Source organism: Lissotriton vulgaris, chromosome 1_1 (genome assembly GCF_964263255.1).
Source record: "Lissotriton vulgaris chromosome 1_1, aLisVul1.2, whole genome shotgun sequence".
NCBI classification, from domain to species: Eukaryota; Metazoa; Chordata; class Amphibia; order Caudata; family Salamandridae; genus Lissotriton; species Lissotriton vulgaris.
This window is the reverse complement of record NC_141685.1, coordinates 857659380-857676997: the sequence shown is the minus strand read 5'-3', so window position 1 is coordinate 857676997 and position 17618 is coordinate 857659380. Positions and strand designations below refer to the sequence as shown.

Genomic DNA, 17618 nt, shown 5'->3' with positions numbered 1-17618 from the left:
GCTCCCTAGGCCCTCTATTCTCCAATAGAGGACAGCTAAACGAACTGCAGCAGCACCTGCACACACTCGTAGAGTGGTCACCAGATTAGGAGGATAAACTAAGCAGGGGGAGGAGAAGAACCACAAAGAAACACGGAAAAAAACCAAGCAGTGGCCAGATGAGTTACTGGGCATGGAGCAGAGTACTCAAATCAGGAGCCAGAGAAGAGCATAAGGTGAGCCACGCACGGTAAGAGCAGTGGCACAGGGTTGAACATGGTGGTGAGCTGAGGTGGCTAGCCATGAGCTGGTGCGGCTTGTGCACTCCAGAGCTACCCTCTTCTTTCACTATCTTTTCCACTGCCCAACCACCTGTTCCTTAGAACTTTTGCAGCCCCACCACAGCGGTATGTGCACCAAGGCGGAGAATATTACTATTATACTGAAAGATTTATACAGTATCAACTTCTGAGTTACTTGGGGTCCAACCCAAGAAGGACTTGTTTCTAAGTGAAGAGAAAGGAAAGGGAGATTCAGGCCAATACAACCAGAGTGTGCAGGTGGTGGGAAGGGATCAGGGCCGTCTACCTTGGTGACGCAAGACGAGGCAAACCAGATCTAGGACTAAGCTTCAAAAGACTGGGAGTGCCCATACTCGGTCCACAATGCCACTGGCTCCCTAAAAAAAATTGGAAAAGCATGTCTACTCTATCAACCAGTACGAGTAGGGAAGCAAGAGACTTCTTGCAAACAAGAAACTGCATCCCAGTGAAGGAGACCTAGACATTATAGAAGAATTGATCCCAACAAATACTGAAAATACTAAAGTCACCAAAGCCATTTTTACTGTAGAAGACACATCCCCAAACACAATCAGGGACCCGGTCTGTCCTACCATTGAATTCCCCATTCTTCTGAATTCCAATAAAAGCAATGCGGAACAGATGCTGAGGAGCATGTATGGAATGACACGGTTATGTCAGTACACACAACCAGGGCAACCAGAAGGAAAGCACAAGGTCAAATTCCAGGCCTGATTTGAAAGCCAGGTGTGTCAGGAGGTAAGTATGACAGAAAGAGGAGTCTATTATTAGGTTCAGGACAGCAAAATGACATGTGTTAACAGGAATAGAACACTTAAACAACGTTCAATGCAAGAGGAACTACACTGCGAAAACATAATTCTCATCCGCGGACTAATTACTACCTCGGATTCCGAAAACGAGGAGACCCCAATGTGATCTGGCTCCTCAGGCTCACAGTCAAGTGAGATTATGAAGAGATTTAACAACACAGTAGAAAGAGAGGTGGAAGAGATTGCCATATGCGGTCCAACAGAGAAAGAGGCTGGCAAAGTGGGAATGGAGCATCCTACAATGGCCTATATGGATGAAGGAATTCCACATAAAGAAAAAATGTAGTAAATCTTAGCATCTCATGTCTCGAACATGACAAAGGGAACCTCTCATCCCCAAACTTCAATAGAAATGTAAGGCGACACCCCTGCAGCACAAAGCATCATTAGATCCGGCAGCATCCACTGTAAACTCAATGACATTGCTTTTGACCTCTGTAGTTGATACCATGAATATTCAGTCACTCAAAATGGATGCCCAATTGCAAATTCTCTTGAGAATAGTAACACAACTGCAAGACTGGAGAGTAAAATGGTAACAAAAAAAGGAGGGTGCACCAATTGGAATTCACTGCATTTGTGGCATTATTATTGAAAAAACGTGGGCGCTACCAAGCACTTACATTCCATGATAATGGGAAGGATGCATATCAAAGTGGATTTAAGGCTACGGCAAGAGATAAGCGTTCATCAGATCTGGAATGTTCAACAGAAAATGTAAATATTCAAAACATTACCAGTGCAGTGGGGATCAAAGTAATACATTGCTCAACTTTAAACAACCAAGAGAGGCTACAAGCCCTAAACCCAACATGAAAGAGGCTGGATCTACATATATCTCCCCACATCGACCAACAATCTAGGAATTAAGGGATAAATTAAACAGCGACAAAGCAAAAAGCTAATCTCCAGATCAGAGTCTCTGAGGAGGGTCATTTTAGACAATGATATAGATGAGACTGTGGGAGCTAATAGCAACCGAATCAAAGGAAAGCTTTCAAGGAAAAACTAAAAAAGAATATTAAAAACTTTTCAAAAAGGATAAGAGCACAAATAGTGTCAACCTTTCATATTTCTACCCTAATGAATCACAGATGGACCAATGCCATGATCTAGACACCGGGAAGAACTCTGAAATCTCATAACGAGTTAGTTCACACCTATCCTGCAACAATGTCAGAATGGCAAATAGCCCAATGAATACCCTTAACTCTATACTAAACTAGGTGGAGTGTTCAAACAAGGCTTGTCAAAGCAAACTAAAATTGATGATGGTGGAAGAACTTAAGCTGGTTAATAAGAGTCCCTAAAGAGCAGTTAAAAAATATAAGAATGGCGATAAGAATGCTTAAGGGCTACAAGAAGCACTGGAATGCATTTCAATCAATACACAACCAACTCTGAGATCAAGTGTGGAAACACAATGTGATTTCAGACAAGCGGGTGAGGCGAGCCATTGGTTGTCGGGCAAACAATAGAAGGGAGAGAGTGACATTATTATTCAGGACTTAAGTCCTAGCAGCCTGGCACACATACGCACTGATCACCAGCAACTAATGCCAACGCCAAGCCTATTGGAAGCTCCAATGTAAAGGCATTGGCAACGTAGTTTGTGGTCTGGCCAGTACAGAAGCAAGGAGCAACCACCCGATTGCAAATGCAAAGCCACTAAAGGAAAACTCCTGTGAGGAACCAGTAAGCACAGTCCAGTGTGAGTAACCGAAGGCCTGCTTTGTTGTATTTTTGCATCACTACCACAGCGAAGGCTCACATGACATGTTGAATAGAGGAACACTTCTACGACTATTTGCTACAGTAAAACTCTCATAGCATGTCATATTACGCTCAATACTGACCCATCAGTGGCTCTCCTAGGTTACACTAAAGACATACCTTGATCCTTGCACAGACTTGCCTCCATGGCATTCTTATTGGCCAAACGTGAAATGGACCTTCACAGGGGTTCTGCCAGATTACCCACCTCTGTCGTCTGGCTTAAAAGCATGACCTATTATGATAGCTGTAGCGAAGATTACACCAATCTCCAACCTCCAATGTCCCGCCTTAGGGATTTTTGGCAAGTCCTGCCCGATTATCTCCGCATCCTTGACCATCACTCTAAAGATTGAACCCACCACTCCCCTTACATAGCGCACTGCTCATTATTCCCTTTCAACATCCGATGTTTTATACCTTCATACACAGTGTATATACACCCACGTGTTGCCCGATAACATTGGTTCATTATGATGATGCTTTAGCACTCTGTCATTGTATATTTAAGGCATGCTTCGAAGATGTGGATTTTTGGCAGCTTGTGGTTGTTGACTTGTTTGGTATATGAAAATTAATAAAGACAATCTTTACAAGAAAGTGTGCATCTGTATACATGCATGTAAAAAGATACATTTTCATTCAACTGTTAGCTAATTCATGGTACCTAATGCATGGAACTTAATATGATTGAATAGTGAGGGGGGTCATATATGGTTTTGTGAAATGGTGCGTGCTCCTTAAAGCTTGAATGCACAGTTCTGGCAAACTTGTGGTTCCCCATCCCACTGCGATGCAGGAAATGGCAGAGACCACCAAAGGAACACCTGGTCGTAGTGGCAGTCATCCTGGATTACTTGGAGTGCAGCGACCATCACCCATTTTCCTTCATGGGACTACCATGCGAGACATTGCAGTCCTCGAAAGAGAAATACACAAAGGTCCCCCAGGCCTGGGAGTAAACTTCCTGTGTATTGGGACTTCCTAATTTTATTCTGCATGGACAAACATTGGGTTTTGGAGTTTGTTCTTTCAGAGGGGGTGCCTCAACCATGGCACCCTCTCATCAAAGATGTATTGCCTTCCATGAAGCCACTTTAAAGGTAGCTTCAGTGATGGCACAAAAATTCCCAATTCTCACTATGCCAGATTGGATCTCTAAATATGGCATGTGGTTCTTCATCTGTAGAGCTGCGGCCATAGCCTCTTCTGAACTTGAGGCTAGTGAGCCACATCAGACTTTAAATGAGGCAGAAAGTCTGCCTTGTCAGGATTCAAAGGTGAGATTTCCAGATAGAGCACTTCTGCCCGCCCCAAATGTTCAGTACACTGCCCAATGTCTCCTTTAATGCCTCAAGCCAGCACTTTCGGCTATTGGTGCACACTTTGTAAGAATACATTAAAGACCATGTACTAGCAGGAAGTGAACGTTATGATGAAGATGCTTGAATTCCAATGCTGCACAAATGTACTTAATGCTGACTACTTGTGGCGTCTTGGGTTTGTGATTTGGAACATTCTAGGCTGAAGGTGGAACTGCGGATTGTGGAACACCGGTGCAAGTAGCCAGTCAGTTATTCGGTCTGTTCATGACAATAAAAGTGCACTAGATTCTCATAGCATAGTCCCAAGACTACATAATTAGAAACACAGATATTGATCATAATACACAAATGGAATTATTAAAAGCGACCTATAGCAATCATAAAAGGAGCTTTAAACCAAATATATATATACATATATATATATATATAGAGTGAATGATAATCAAAAGATACAATTAAATTTATATTTATTTATATATATATATATATATATATATATATATATATATATATATATATATATATATATATATATATGACCTACTGGCGGTCGCCAGTAGGTAGTTATAGTTAGGACCTAGTTTCCATAGGAAATCTTCAACATTCTATTGGGAATAACTTTGGCCCCCGTCGACGAATCTTTGCGAATTTCTCAAAGAAGATGGCTCGGTCCGCTGCGGCCCTTCCCTGAAAGTTTTGGGGGGATTCGTCAAGTGGGGCTGAGATAAAAGGGGGGTCCCAAAACGTGTTTTATCCATGTTATTTTCCATAGGACGTTTAGACACGGCTACAGCTCGAACGGCTGAATGGATTTATAAGAAATTTGGCAAAAATGTAGAGTCCGGGTCGCAGATTACGCTTTTGTTTGAATGGTGTAAATCCGTTCAGTTGTTGCTGAGAAAATTAAAGTTGAAGTCAATTATATATCTATAAGCGCGCTCGGGTGCGCGCACTAATGCAGCTGTGCGCAAGCGGAATTTTTGTTTTGCTGTGTGACGTCTGTGAACGTTCGATTCGAAGGATATCAGGAAGTGTTGACCGCCATTTTGTTAGTGCGAGTGAATATATTGTACATTTCAAAGCGTTGAAACAAGGAAAGGGGACAAGGTAGAGATTGTCTGGCCGCATAGGTTCTCAGGGGGTGCAGTAAGGTCCTTGAACACGAAAAGATTTTTTTTTATTTAAAAAAAAAGTAGTGGGTGCGCGCACTCGGTCGCGCACACCTATTTACAAGAGCGTGAGAATGGAGATAAATCAGAAGTTTGAGTGTTTAGATATAGGGTGGCTCTGAAAAGAGCCCTTGTGTTAATTGAGTTTTTTCTGCATTTATAAGTAAATACCGATGCAGAGTCTTATGTTACAGAGGAAGATTCTTTTTCCCTCATCCGTGAAATGAACACCATCTGTCCTATAGATGCCTTGCATGTTGTAACGTAAGTTGTTGTGGTAAATAGAACCCATGCTATAATCTCTGAGGAAAGCAGAAACAGATGTATTTACATGTTTCCTTGCTTTCTCAATTTGTGGACAATGTTGATTGGACCAATTCCATTTCTGTCTTTGGCATATATTGGAATATACCAAGGCAGTTCGAGGAAAAAGTGTCATCAATTGCCGAAAGGTGTCTTTTAGAAGCATTTCCAGACCTACCCCAGTCAATGTGCCTAGATCGTTCCCACCACAGTGCACAATTATAAGGTCAGGTTCTGGGAGATGCATAAAAGTTTTCACCAATGGTATCAATTGGTGACATCTCAATCCTCTCTGGCCAATCCATGTTATCTGCACATTTGGTAAATCAAGGTTGGAAATTCGTCTGTTTGCTGCATATTTTCCACTCCAGTGAATATAGCTGTGTCCTAAAAGCCAAACCTTCATTTTCAAGGCAGATGCACTAGTACTCCGATGGGTTCTGGAAGTGGAATGGCAGTTAGAAGCTGAACGTCAGGATAAAAAAAATGGATGAGGCTTGGTGTGGTTGAAAAACTAAAAATGATTGGTTGATTCCAATACCTCAAGATTGAAGACTACGTTGCATGTTAATGTTTATGTAAAACGAAAAGTACTATTGGGTGTCAAAAAAATTGACATGTAACATTGCAGTGGATAGGCAGGTGTTTTTGGAGGGAAATCAGCATTCTTGGTTTGATGTAGAACGTTGAGATATGAACTTTTGACCTATGCCTTCAGTCAGGTGCAGAATGAGGTGTTACCATGGAAACAGCCAGAGAAGGCAGTGGGTGATGGGTGACCTTTATGTGACAATGAAAATATTGTAAGGGACAACCAACTGAAATGTAAATTTGATTTAAAAAATTTTAGAGAACAAATATGATTGGTTGAAGAGACATATATGAGTCTGTATTGACAGGATATCTGTGCCATTGAATTTTGGTTGCAGTGATAGAAGCATTATTCAGAGTTCCGCAAACGAATATCTGTTTTGTGACTGTCACTGTTCTACATCGTACAAAGCATTGGTAAAGGTAAGTCTGTAACTGTTTGTTTTGTCATGTACCGTAAAATGTGGTTTAGTCACTATAATTGGTTCATTTTCCTCACAGTCTCTGAGTAACCTCATTTTTAACTGTGACAATGTCTTGTATTTTTAAAACTATTTCTCCATTTCGTTTCATCACTCTTTAACAACATTATTTGTTTGTAAATATTAGTTTAAAATTTTGAATAATAAATTTCAATAAGCTGAATGGTCTTCAGTCATGTTCTTATGTAATCTTTAACTGTTAGTTTTTTTAATTTACTGTCAGTCAGACGAAACGAAAGAAATTTTGGGAGGGGCAAATTAAAAAAAATTTATTAGACGTACATGAATGTTTAATTAGTAGGCAGAGTAAAGCTGCAGGGGCTTTTGGAAGGGGTGAAACAACTGCAAGGCCTAATTAACATTCAAATGGATGTTTACAGAGATGTGAAACGTTCAGGTGCGACTCTGTGTGTATGTGGAATATATATGTTACCTTGGGCTGCCAAACCAGACGGGAGGGGTGTGGGGGCCTGAAGTCCTGTGAATTTAATGGGAGTTGCGCTCCTTTTCTTCACATTCTTTTAAGTGTAAATTATAGTTTTGTATATAATTTTGGTGAACAGGAAAAAATGGAATATAAAATATGTTTAATATAGACAGTAATTATTTGTGTGATTTTGAAGCGTTTACATATAATCAGAGAAGTTGGTTTTGAGATGAAAAAATGGTATTAGCAGAGACAACGATAATGCAGATAGAGAGAGAAATGGTACATTACATGTGATACCGTCGTCAAAAAGTGCTAATGCTTAAGGTATTCCTAAACTTTCTGTCAGACGACAAAATTACAGTGTGGTTTGTGGCTGTGGCTGCACTGGTGGGGGTCGGGTGAGAGGGGGAGGTGGCCGAGTAAAATAAAATGAAAACTTGTGATCATGAGGTTGTATTTAGGTTCGTGCAGTATACTTGTGAAACCGTCGTCAAAAAGTGCTAATGCTTAAGGTATTCATAAACTTTCTGTCAGACGACAAAATTACAGTGTGGTTTGTGGTCGCGGGCTGCACTGGTGGGGGTGGGGTGAGAGGGGGAGGTGGCCGAGTAAAATAAAATAAAAAGTTGTGATTAAGTGGTTGTATACAGGTTTGTGCAGGACATGGCTTCATACATTGAGGTAGCAGACCGAGTATACAAATATCTCTCTCCCTCCTGCCTTTTGACTGCATCTTTATCTCCCTCCTGTTTTCCTTTTTCTTTGCCCTGTGTTATGTCAGTGTGTGTGTGTCTGTCTGTTTCTGCCTTTAGTCCGGGATGAGGAAGTTTGCTCTGTAGGCAGACACAGATAGTCGCATCAAAGTACTTGGCTGTTTTTCAAAAAACTATTTATATAAGTGAGATGCTTTTTTGAAGCGCTAGTGAATGTCTACTTTCACAATTACCGCTTGGTTGGCTCCACAGAGCAGAGGGTATGTCGTATTTGACTTCTTAGTGCCTCTGCATCTGCACTCTGCTCTCTGGTGGCTGGCGGAGAAGTGTTTGTTATAGTGGAGATGAAAGCGTGATAAGTAGTGAAATACGACATAGCGTCTGGTCTGTAGAAGCGGGGGAGTAGTGATTAACACTGAGTGAAGCGGAACTGCGGCGGTGCTTGGTAACAGTAATAAATTATTTTCTTACCAGAGGTACGACTGTTTGCATGGTCCGTGACCCGCTAAGAAAGGCTTGACGGACCGTCAAAGGCCCGCGGGTTGCAGTATGAGTAACTCAGGTCGACAAAAGAAAACATGAACTTAGTACAGCTAAGGTTACGTGGAACACATGAATACTCTTTCAGTATACAATCATTTCAGTTAAGAATATGGATTAAAAGAGAGAACGTGTATATTTGAAATGTTTATTCAGTAATGCACTGATTTCAAGGCAAGTTTCTTATCTAATACGAGTACAGATATTGTAAGAAACAAAGTAATCGGCATAGTCAATACTCCAGAGAGTACAAACGGTATAGTTGATGTAAAATGAATACGGTTTAGTAAAATTTATTCTACACTGTTCTGAGGAAGTACATTACATTTTATTAAATGTAAGAGAGTGTCTTGCCTTAAGTTTAGCAACGATACATGAAAATGGTAGTGGTTAGACATCAGCTCATTAACAATCAGCTCTCTGCATGCGAAGCACTATCAAGTTTGTGTTATGCTATTGTGTAAGGAAAAAAAAACACCCCAAAACCAACAAGTTGGCTGGAGGTGCATGTATGTAATCTGTTGGAACGTTCGAAAATCAGTATTGAGAAGAACTACTGTACTGACATATCTTTTGAAGGTTTCAATACTCCATCTGAAATACAGCTCAAAAAGTAATGCAAATATTAGTATAAAAACATATTTTTCTCGTATGAATTGAAAATATTTCAGTATATGGAAAACTAAAGCAGCAGAGGTGTGTGAGGCGCAAATAAGCAGCTAAAAGGGGAAATGGCGTTTAAACTTATAAAAAACTCATGCTAACTTTACACATTAATCAGGGCACATGTAGCATATATTACCCTGCTTTGCTCCGAGTACGTTTGAAATAAGATAAGATATGATATGCAACTGAATTGTTGAAATTAGAGTTCAATAAAAAGTTAAGTTCGAAATTGAGTAGGTGAGGAAAAAAAATTGAGTCCACATAAAACACGAAAATCTGACCAGCAGGAAATTGTAATGTCCACTTTTAGTAAAGCCAATAGGTCTGTTCATAAAAAAAATCCAAGAAAACGTGAAAAAGATAGGGAGGGAAAACAAAATGTAGACGTCAATGGCTTGCATAAGACTCATCCAACAACTGAGTAGGCGAAATAGGCAGCTACCGCTTCTAAAAGGAAGTCACTGTTATCATCCGAAAACATGTCAGCCATCCAATTGAAAAGAGGAAAAGAACATACATGCTGTTGAATTACCGGAGCCTCTAGTACCATCAGAGGGCAACTCGTGTCTTTTCTATGTAGCTGTGTGCCAAGAAATCTTGCGCCGCTGCGAATATATTCCAATGACCCAGAACTCCATGTATCGCTACAAAGGCCATAATCCCTCCGTCGGAACAAAGCTGCTCATGATCAATTAACGGATTCATGAGATGATTGTAATTCACTTCAGGAGATACCAAGTTGCAGAGACATAAGTCCAGGGCCCACATGAAATCACAGTTCAGGCAATGAAATACAGGCTGCACACAGGTGAAATAGGAAAATCGAAATGATAATCGATATGATGCACTCAAAGTTGCTAGTGGCAGGATGCCATAGTATTCAAGCATCCTCTGGCGAAATAGTTCTAAGTGCTCCGGCTCGTTTGCGAAGACAGGAGGGACATCCATTTTGTAATAAACAAAATAGGAACATAAAAGTCGCAGCCACCGGTAGTAGAACAGGAAGTCCAGAAAAATAGGTCGCCGACTATGGAGTAGCAGAATGACTTCAAATAATTTCTGGCAAAGAAGTCACTAAACCATTGCTTAGTAGTTATAAAAAAAATAGGCCTGCCTTGAAGTGGAGGATGCGTTAAAGATTATGGGAGTCACCTCAGCAAATTGTAAAGGAAGGTCACTATTTTATAAGGAATGCACTTCTCTGTGAATATTAGCTAAGTGAAAGAGATATGTTTGTGAACAGATGGTAGGGTAACTTGTTCTTGTGACAATAAGGCTGTTGTTCATGTCTTGTGATTCAACTTTGAATTCAAGGCCGGAATTCGCGGCCAGATGGAAACATCAAGGTTCCCATGCGGGGGTGGATAAACTACATTCTTACAGGGAAGCATATGCAGAGTGACTATTACATGAAAAAAAAATAACCACTGTTGAAGAATAAAGAAAAAGTCGGCATTATAGCAGGCACTGGTGTATCTTTGAAAAGACATGCAACATTACAGCGCTTCTAGTGCCTGGATGTGAACGACTAATTACATGTTTCAGTATACTCATCTCTATACAGATAGAGGGGCAGATTAACATGCTTTGTGCTGCACTTTTGCTTCACTTGTCTCATGTTAAAAGTGACGCTAAAGTGGCGTAAGGGGCTTGTAAATCTGCCCGATATTTTTTTGCCGTCTCCAAGGCATTTGTAAGTGAAAGGGAGCGACTTGGTTTTATGAGTGTAGGAGGAACTGATCCGCTGGTATCTATTTATGTGAAGAAATGTATAGAATTTGAACACTGAAAAAACGCGAAAGGTAGACTAATTAATTCGTGCATTAGCCATGTTGCAGTTGCGGCTTCAGATACTAAAAAGGGAAAAGTGTCTAGGCGTTGAATGTGGAACACCGAAAAAGAAGTGTGTGTCATGGAAAGCAAACGTGGTTTGAAAGTGAAATGTAAAGGTTTAAAGAGAGAGGAGACATTAAGATAGTTTCAGGGCTTTAAGTTGGCTGGGTCTGTTCGGGTCTCAGCACAGGCAGTTTCTTAAAGGTAGGCTTGCTGTCTATCGGGCTGCACTTTTGAGCCCTGGCGTAGGCAGACTTTTTAGTTAACTTGTGCAGCTATGAATCTGTGTCAAAAGTATTAGTACTTAGTTGTTGTAGGTATAATGTTACGTGTTGTACCATACCTACATGTAAAAATATGGAGGGCAAAATTTACAGTGTGGTTTGTGGCCGAGAGTTGCACTGGTGGGTGAGAGTTCAGAGGGGAAAGGGTTGGGGCTAAAGGGAAACAAAGAGTTCTGAGTTAAGATTATGCAGAAGTTGCTGTAACAGATACGTTCTTGCACTAAGTTAGTGGAGTCAGTATACATATATCTGTGTTGCTGTTTTCATTTTCTCAACATACTGTTTGTGTGCTGCTTACTTCATATATTTTAGTGTGCCTGGCTCTCCCTCTGTATCTCTGTCTACTGTGCAGTTTTTCTCCATGTTGCCTATCCTCTGATTTTTACAGTTCCTGTGTCTCATACATTTTCTCTCTATGGAGTTGTTGTTCTCCCTCACATGGGGCTTTATTTATGAAGGCCTTGCGCCGGCGGTGCGTCACTTTTAACATGGGAAAAAGTGACGCATCTATGGTGCAAGGCTTTCATAAATGAGGCCCTTTGAGTCCTATTTTTTTTGTTTCTTTTGCTCTCTCTGTTTTTGTTGTGCTTTTCACTATATTTATTCATTTCATTTCTGTCATTCCTTTCTTTTCTGGCCTGAACGCACTCTTACCTTCACTGTCCCTTGTGATATCTCTCTCTTTCTCGTGCTCGTTTTGTATCTTTCTCTGTGTCCATTTCTCAGTCTTCCTCCTACATTGTCTGTATGGTGGTGTATATCTCTTTCCCTCTTATTCACTCTTCTCTTCTCCATCTTTCTCTCTCTTCTGCTTTGTTTGTCCATCTCTGTGTTCCTTCTGCTCTCTCTCACCCTATTGTAGTGTTTGCCTGCTGTCCTCTCTGTCTCTGTGCCTCCTGTCCTTTGTCTTCTTTGTGCTCTGTCTGTTATTTCTACTCTGTGACTCCCTCTGCATGGTCATCTTTTTCTTTATTGTACCTTCCCTTTCTTTCTCGACTTTTCAGTGCTGCTGTTATTTTTCTGTCTCTCCATTTGTGCTTTGAATGCTGGTCTGTCTTTGTATGTTCCTCTCCCTTCTACTGCCTCTCTCTCCTGTAGCCTGTATCTCTCCTGTCCTGTATCTATTTTCTACTTATTATTTAATATTTTATTTAATATTTAGTTATTTCATGTGTTCAAAAAACAATTATTGAACTTAGTTAGGCATTAGGATATCTAATGGTAGAGAATCTTAGGTAATTTATGTGTTAGGCTTGTTCTTTGCTACAATGGCTCTATGTTGGTAATAAATATGTCTGTAATATGTTAATTAAATTTCATTATTTCTCTTTTTTATAGTGTTTGGTGCTGAACAGCACCAACCTGCCTTCTACCTTACAGACTTTTCAGGAATCATATTCTTTTTTTCAGGTGAGTTGGTATTTTTGAAAGGCAATTTTTTTAGGTGCACATTAAAATAACAAGCAAGATTTTTTAAAATATTTGCAAAGTTTTGGTTTGGAGCATGATTTTATCTTCTATTTTTGCAATGTCTGTATCTGCTTGTACTAGATATGTATTTTGAGATATTTTTCCACTGACAGTTGATATTATCTTTTTATGGGCCTGGTGCATGTGTTGCAGTTCTGGTTCATCTATCATTTGACTATAATTCTTTGCAGTTTCCATGGAATAATTCTTGCCAAGTGTTCATCATTTCTCAAACTCATGCTGTATTATCTTTGGCAGTCTTTTTTCTTCATTTACAGAGGTGTATTATGATATGGCTCTTGGTGTGATGGGCTTCTTTTCTGCATATCTGTGACTGTACTATCTGTGTGCACTGTTTTACATACATTTGCAGAGCTTTATTATGATGTGGTTCCTCATGGTTAGCATTACATTTTGTACATGCTATGAAATTCACATGCTGAGTATGCTGTTGAAACATAAAAGCAACTGTCTCTGTGGGAAGTAGTAATCTGTTAAGTGAATGTTATGGTTTGTACAATGTGAGCCCCCCTTCAGACTGTATATAGTTTGAATAGCAGTTTGCAGTGGTGAACTCAGAAAATGGATCCCTAAAAATCAATTATAAAGTTTATCAATAGTTGTGATATCCAGAAAATCTAAAAACAAATTTTACAGTAAGATGTCTTTTTACAGCAGTAATTATTTAATGAAAAAAAGGAACAGTGTTAATGTCTAGGCTGATAGTGTCAATTTGTTTTCAAAAGAAGAGGAAGGTGCTATCTTAATATATGTAGTTAATGAGTTAGAAAGTATAAAAATGTATGTAGTTTAAAAATTAGTAAAGGTACTTTTAAGTTATCTATTTATGAAAAAGATATAATTTAGTCTTTATTTTTTTTTAAAAGTATACAGAAGAAAGAAAAAAAATTAGAGATGAAGAATTATTCTGAAAAAAAGCAAATAAATTTTGAAATCGTAAATGATCTGCTGGAGGAGTTGCTAGATGGAGTGTTTGAGGACGAAAATAACTTTGAAAATGAGGACTTTATGGATATAACATTGGACAGTACTTATTTAGAGATGGTGGAAGGGGAAGGGGACAGTTTGGAGGATGAGGGTCATGAATCGGAAGAAGTACCCGATGACATTATGCTTCAAGTTCTTTTAGATTATGAACTTTTAAATAAATAAAATTATTTTGGATAGTAAAGCATTCTTGAAGACAGTTTTCTTGTCCTATTTGTCGTTGATCTGCTTTATGAGAGTGACAATACATGTTCTCATGAAGTGTATAAGACATTATAGTAAAAAAAAATAAAAGCACTAGGATCACCGACAGTTCTTGAAAAACAGTGTACTGTTTGTATGCTTTAAAAATTAGAATCAGAAAATACGTCTATAATGTTGACACAGCTATGGACTGTCATAAATTTAGAACCAACATTCACTACAGGATTTCCTACTCTGTTCAGAGATTGTTTCTTTGTCTTTATTCTACTTAGAAAATAAATATGTGGTTTTAATTTGTATGTTACATGCTAGTAGCCAACTATAATATTTGTTATGTTTGTTCTTTACAGATTGTCATTTTCATCAGAAACATAAATTAGTATGCCGACCAGAAATGAAAAAAGAAAGCTGTATAAACGGACATACCATTTGAAGAGGAAAGAATTACAAGAACTATCAAAACAACAAAGGACGGATAAAAAGAAGAGTGCTCCTGGTAAGAAAACCAAAGCTTTTTTAAGAAGATTATGTCAAAGGAAAAACGTAAAGGATAATCTTGAAAAGGAAAAACAGTTATCAGTATCTAGAAGGAGAAATGCTACAAAGAATCAAAATGTTTCTCGAATCAGCAGAGAGGAAAATATATACAGTAAAACACGTACGAATCAGTTTACGGAAATCAGGAAGCGTATGTTTTATAACAGAGTAGTTTCGAATTTATTAAAAAAGGAGAAAGTTTGTAAAAGAAGATCTGCTTTCTATAAGAAGAAAAAATATATAGAGGTTGTGGTTGAGCGCGCCTCTGAGACAAAAATAAAATTATTTATTTTAGTAATTAATAGAATAAATACACTGAATAAGGCAGTCAGAGTTTTAAAAGCTAAGAGTAAATGGAAGAGACACATAAATAGAGCCATTTTTTAATGAAGAGAGTTACTTTCAAAGTAATGATTTGTTGCATGCAGTTGACACCAGCGGTCGAGAATATGAGGTGAAGGATGGTTCTGCAATTGAGAAAGAGAAAATTGTGGTTAGAAATGCAGAAGAGGTGATAGCTGGAGAAGTTTTAGAGGGACATCCTAATGTTCCTGTTTACAGTTGGAATTGTAGTAGCATTTGCAGTGTACAACAGGATTCAATTGATTTCTTTCGCAATTTCTTACGTAAGTACACTAAGGAAAGTCTTTAAAAAAAATTGTAATGTTGCAAGAATTAGACCATTGCAGAGTGCGAGAAAAAATAGGTCTGCAAGGCCATTCTCTGGCTTGTCTTTCTAAATTAATATGCCAGAGTGTGTTTCATCACTTCAGGAAGTTAGCAGTGCATCATACGAAAATGAGAAAATTAGTGAGAAAGTTGTATTATGCAAAAAGTCCAGCACTTAAACTTAAACAGTTAAATAGTGCTCTTTTGCATGGATGTGAATTAAATGTTAAGAAGATTTGTGCAGAAATTGAGGTAAGTTATTTTGGTCCAGATGAAGACAATGCAGAAACTGATATAGTTATAGAAGGAAATGTGTTAGAAAATGTTGGAAATTTTAATACTGACAATTTTGAACAGAAAATAACAAAGTTTAAGGTCATTGCAGGTGAGAAACCACATTTTTCTTGTGTGTGTTGTCGACGCATTCATTACAAAAGTCAAACTAGGTTAGTTGATTTATATTTAAAAAGTGAAGATGAAAGTAATAGTCAATGGAAAGATTTTGCAACTTATTTGTTGGTGGAAAACTATTTTGATTTGGCTTTTGTGCAACATATTTGTAAGTATTGTTATAATAAATAAATGAAAATAGAATGCCTGCTAGAGCTGTACAGAATAATCTTGAGTTGATAAATATTCAATCGGAACTGATGGATTTAAATAATTATGAGACTATTCTGATTCAATGTGTACATCCTTTTCAGGCTATTGTTCGTATGACTGGCAAATTAAATCCATCAGATTTACAAAGAGGATTAAAGGGTAGAGTTGTATATTTGCCACTTGATTTAAAAAAAATATGGAAACAATTGGTGTTGAAAATGTAGAAGAGGAACCTCTAGTTATTCTAGTTAATGGTGTACCTACAAAGAGTAAGAAAATCTGGCAAGATTTAGTGGATATTAGAAAAGTCAAAAAGGCAACGTTGTATTTAGTCAAAAACAATAAATACTATAAAAATGTATACATAGAAGAAGAAGAAGCAAGTGAAGAAGAGGACAATGATTTGTCTATTGGACAAATTGAAAAAGTTGACTTATCCAGAAGTGAAGAAATTGATGAGCATTACAGTGTTCATCCACTGCATTCCAAAGAAGCAATAGGGAATGCTATTGAATTATTTCAGATGAAAAAAGCAAAAGGAAATCCTATTAGTGTATGGGAAGAAGGTTTGGAAGGTTGTTGTTTCCCACAGTTATTCCCTACAGGTGAAGGTACACGATATGATGATCGACCTATGCAGATTCCTGCATCTGAGTACCAGACAACAAGATTATATGCAGAAGATCCGGGGTTTCGCCATTGCATTCTATATTTGTTTCATCTTCTGTTTGAGAGTGACTTATCTTGTCTTTCTTATGCAGTAAACCATATCTTAAGAAGTGGAGTGCATCTGCAAAATGTTTCAGCAAAGGAATTTATGGATAAAGTGCAACAGAAAGATAGTGTTTTGGATTCACACCTAATTAATTTAATGGCTTGTCAGCGTGGTACTAATGAGTATTGGTACCGTCGTCATGGAGGTTTGAAATGCATGCTTAGAAACTTAGGAGCACCTACATGGTTTTTAACTGTAAGCTGTGCAGAGTATGCTTGGGAAGATTAACTTGAATTTCTTAGGGAGGCGAATGCAAACATGGAAAATATAAACTACAAGACACCTGGAGAACTGTGTTTGTTGGATCCGGTTAATGTTTGCAGATATTTTAATCATAGATTTGAAGCTATGATGTCTTTTATTACAAACAAGACAAATCCACCTCTTGGTGAAGTACTGGATTTCTTTTGGAGAAAAGAATATCAAGCAAGAGGTGCTCCTCATATTCATATGCTGTTATTGATCAAGGATGCTCCTAAATTTGGAACAGATTCGGATGACACTGTACTGTCTTTTATTGAACAATATGCCACTTGTGACATACCCAATAGTACAACTGATAAGGACTTAAGAGGAAAAGTGTTACGCTTTCAAAGTCATCTTTGTGGAAAATATTGTCGGCGAAAATTCAAATCAAAGAGTAAATTCTACACCAAATGTCGTTTTGGATTTGCACGACCGGTACTTTCAACAGGAAGAGTCAACAATTTTATGTCATCTTAGCGACATAATATCACAAGAAGGTCACCTAAAACTACGTACAATTTAAGAAGAGGTGAAGAGTCCAAATATATAAATTACTATAACCCAGTAATTTTCTCCATGTGGAATGCTAACATGGACACACAATATGTTGCAGACAACTCTATTGCTGTGGCTCGATATGTAACGTCTTACAGGAGATTGTGGGAAGACATTTCTCATGAAAAGAGCCTCAGCAAGAAATTGTATACGTACAGTGTGAAGATGTTGTCTCATCGTGAAATTGGAACATATGAATGTTGTGATTGCTTATCATCAGCAAGTCTTTATGCAAGAACTATCCTGTGGGTGAGTTTGGGTCTTGCAGAAACACGAAACCGTGTTCTGAAACCTGTGCAAGAAATTGAATATTTAGCACAGAAAGAAC

The 17618-nt window shown here is 38.5% G+C and overlaps 1 protein-coding gene across 1 annotated transcript in view; it reads right to left on the bottom strand.

Annotated features, from left to right (window-relative positions):
* LOC147748028 (cytochrome P450 2D15-like) overlaps nt 1-17618 on the bottom strand; it is a 425856-nt gene that overhangs the window by 199074 nt on the left and 209164 nt on the right. The window lies entirely within an intron of this gene.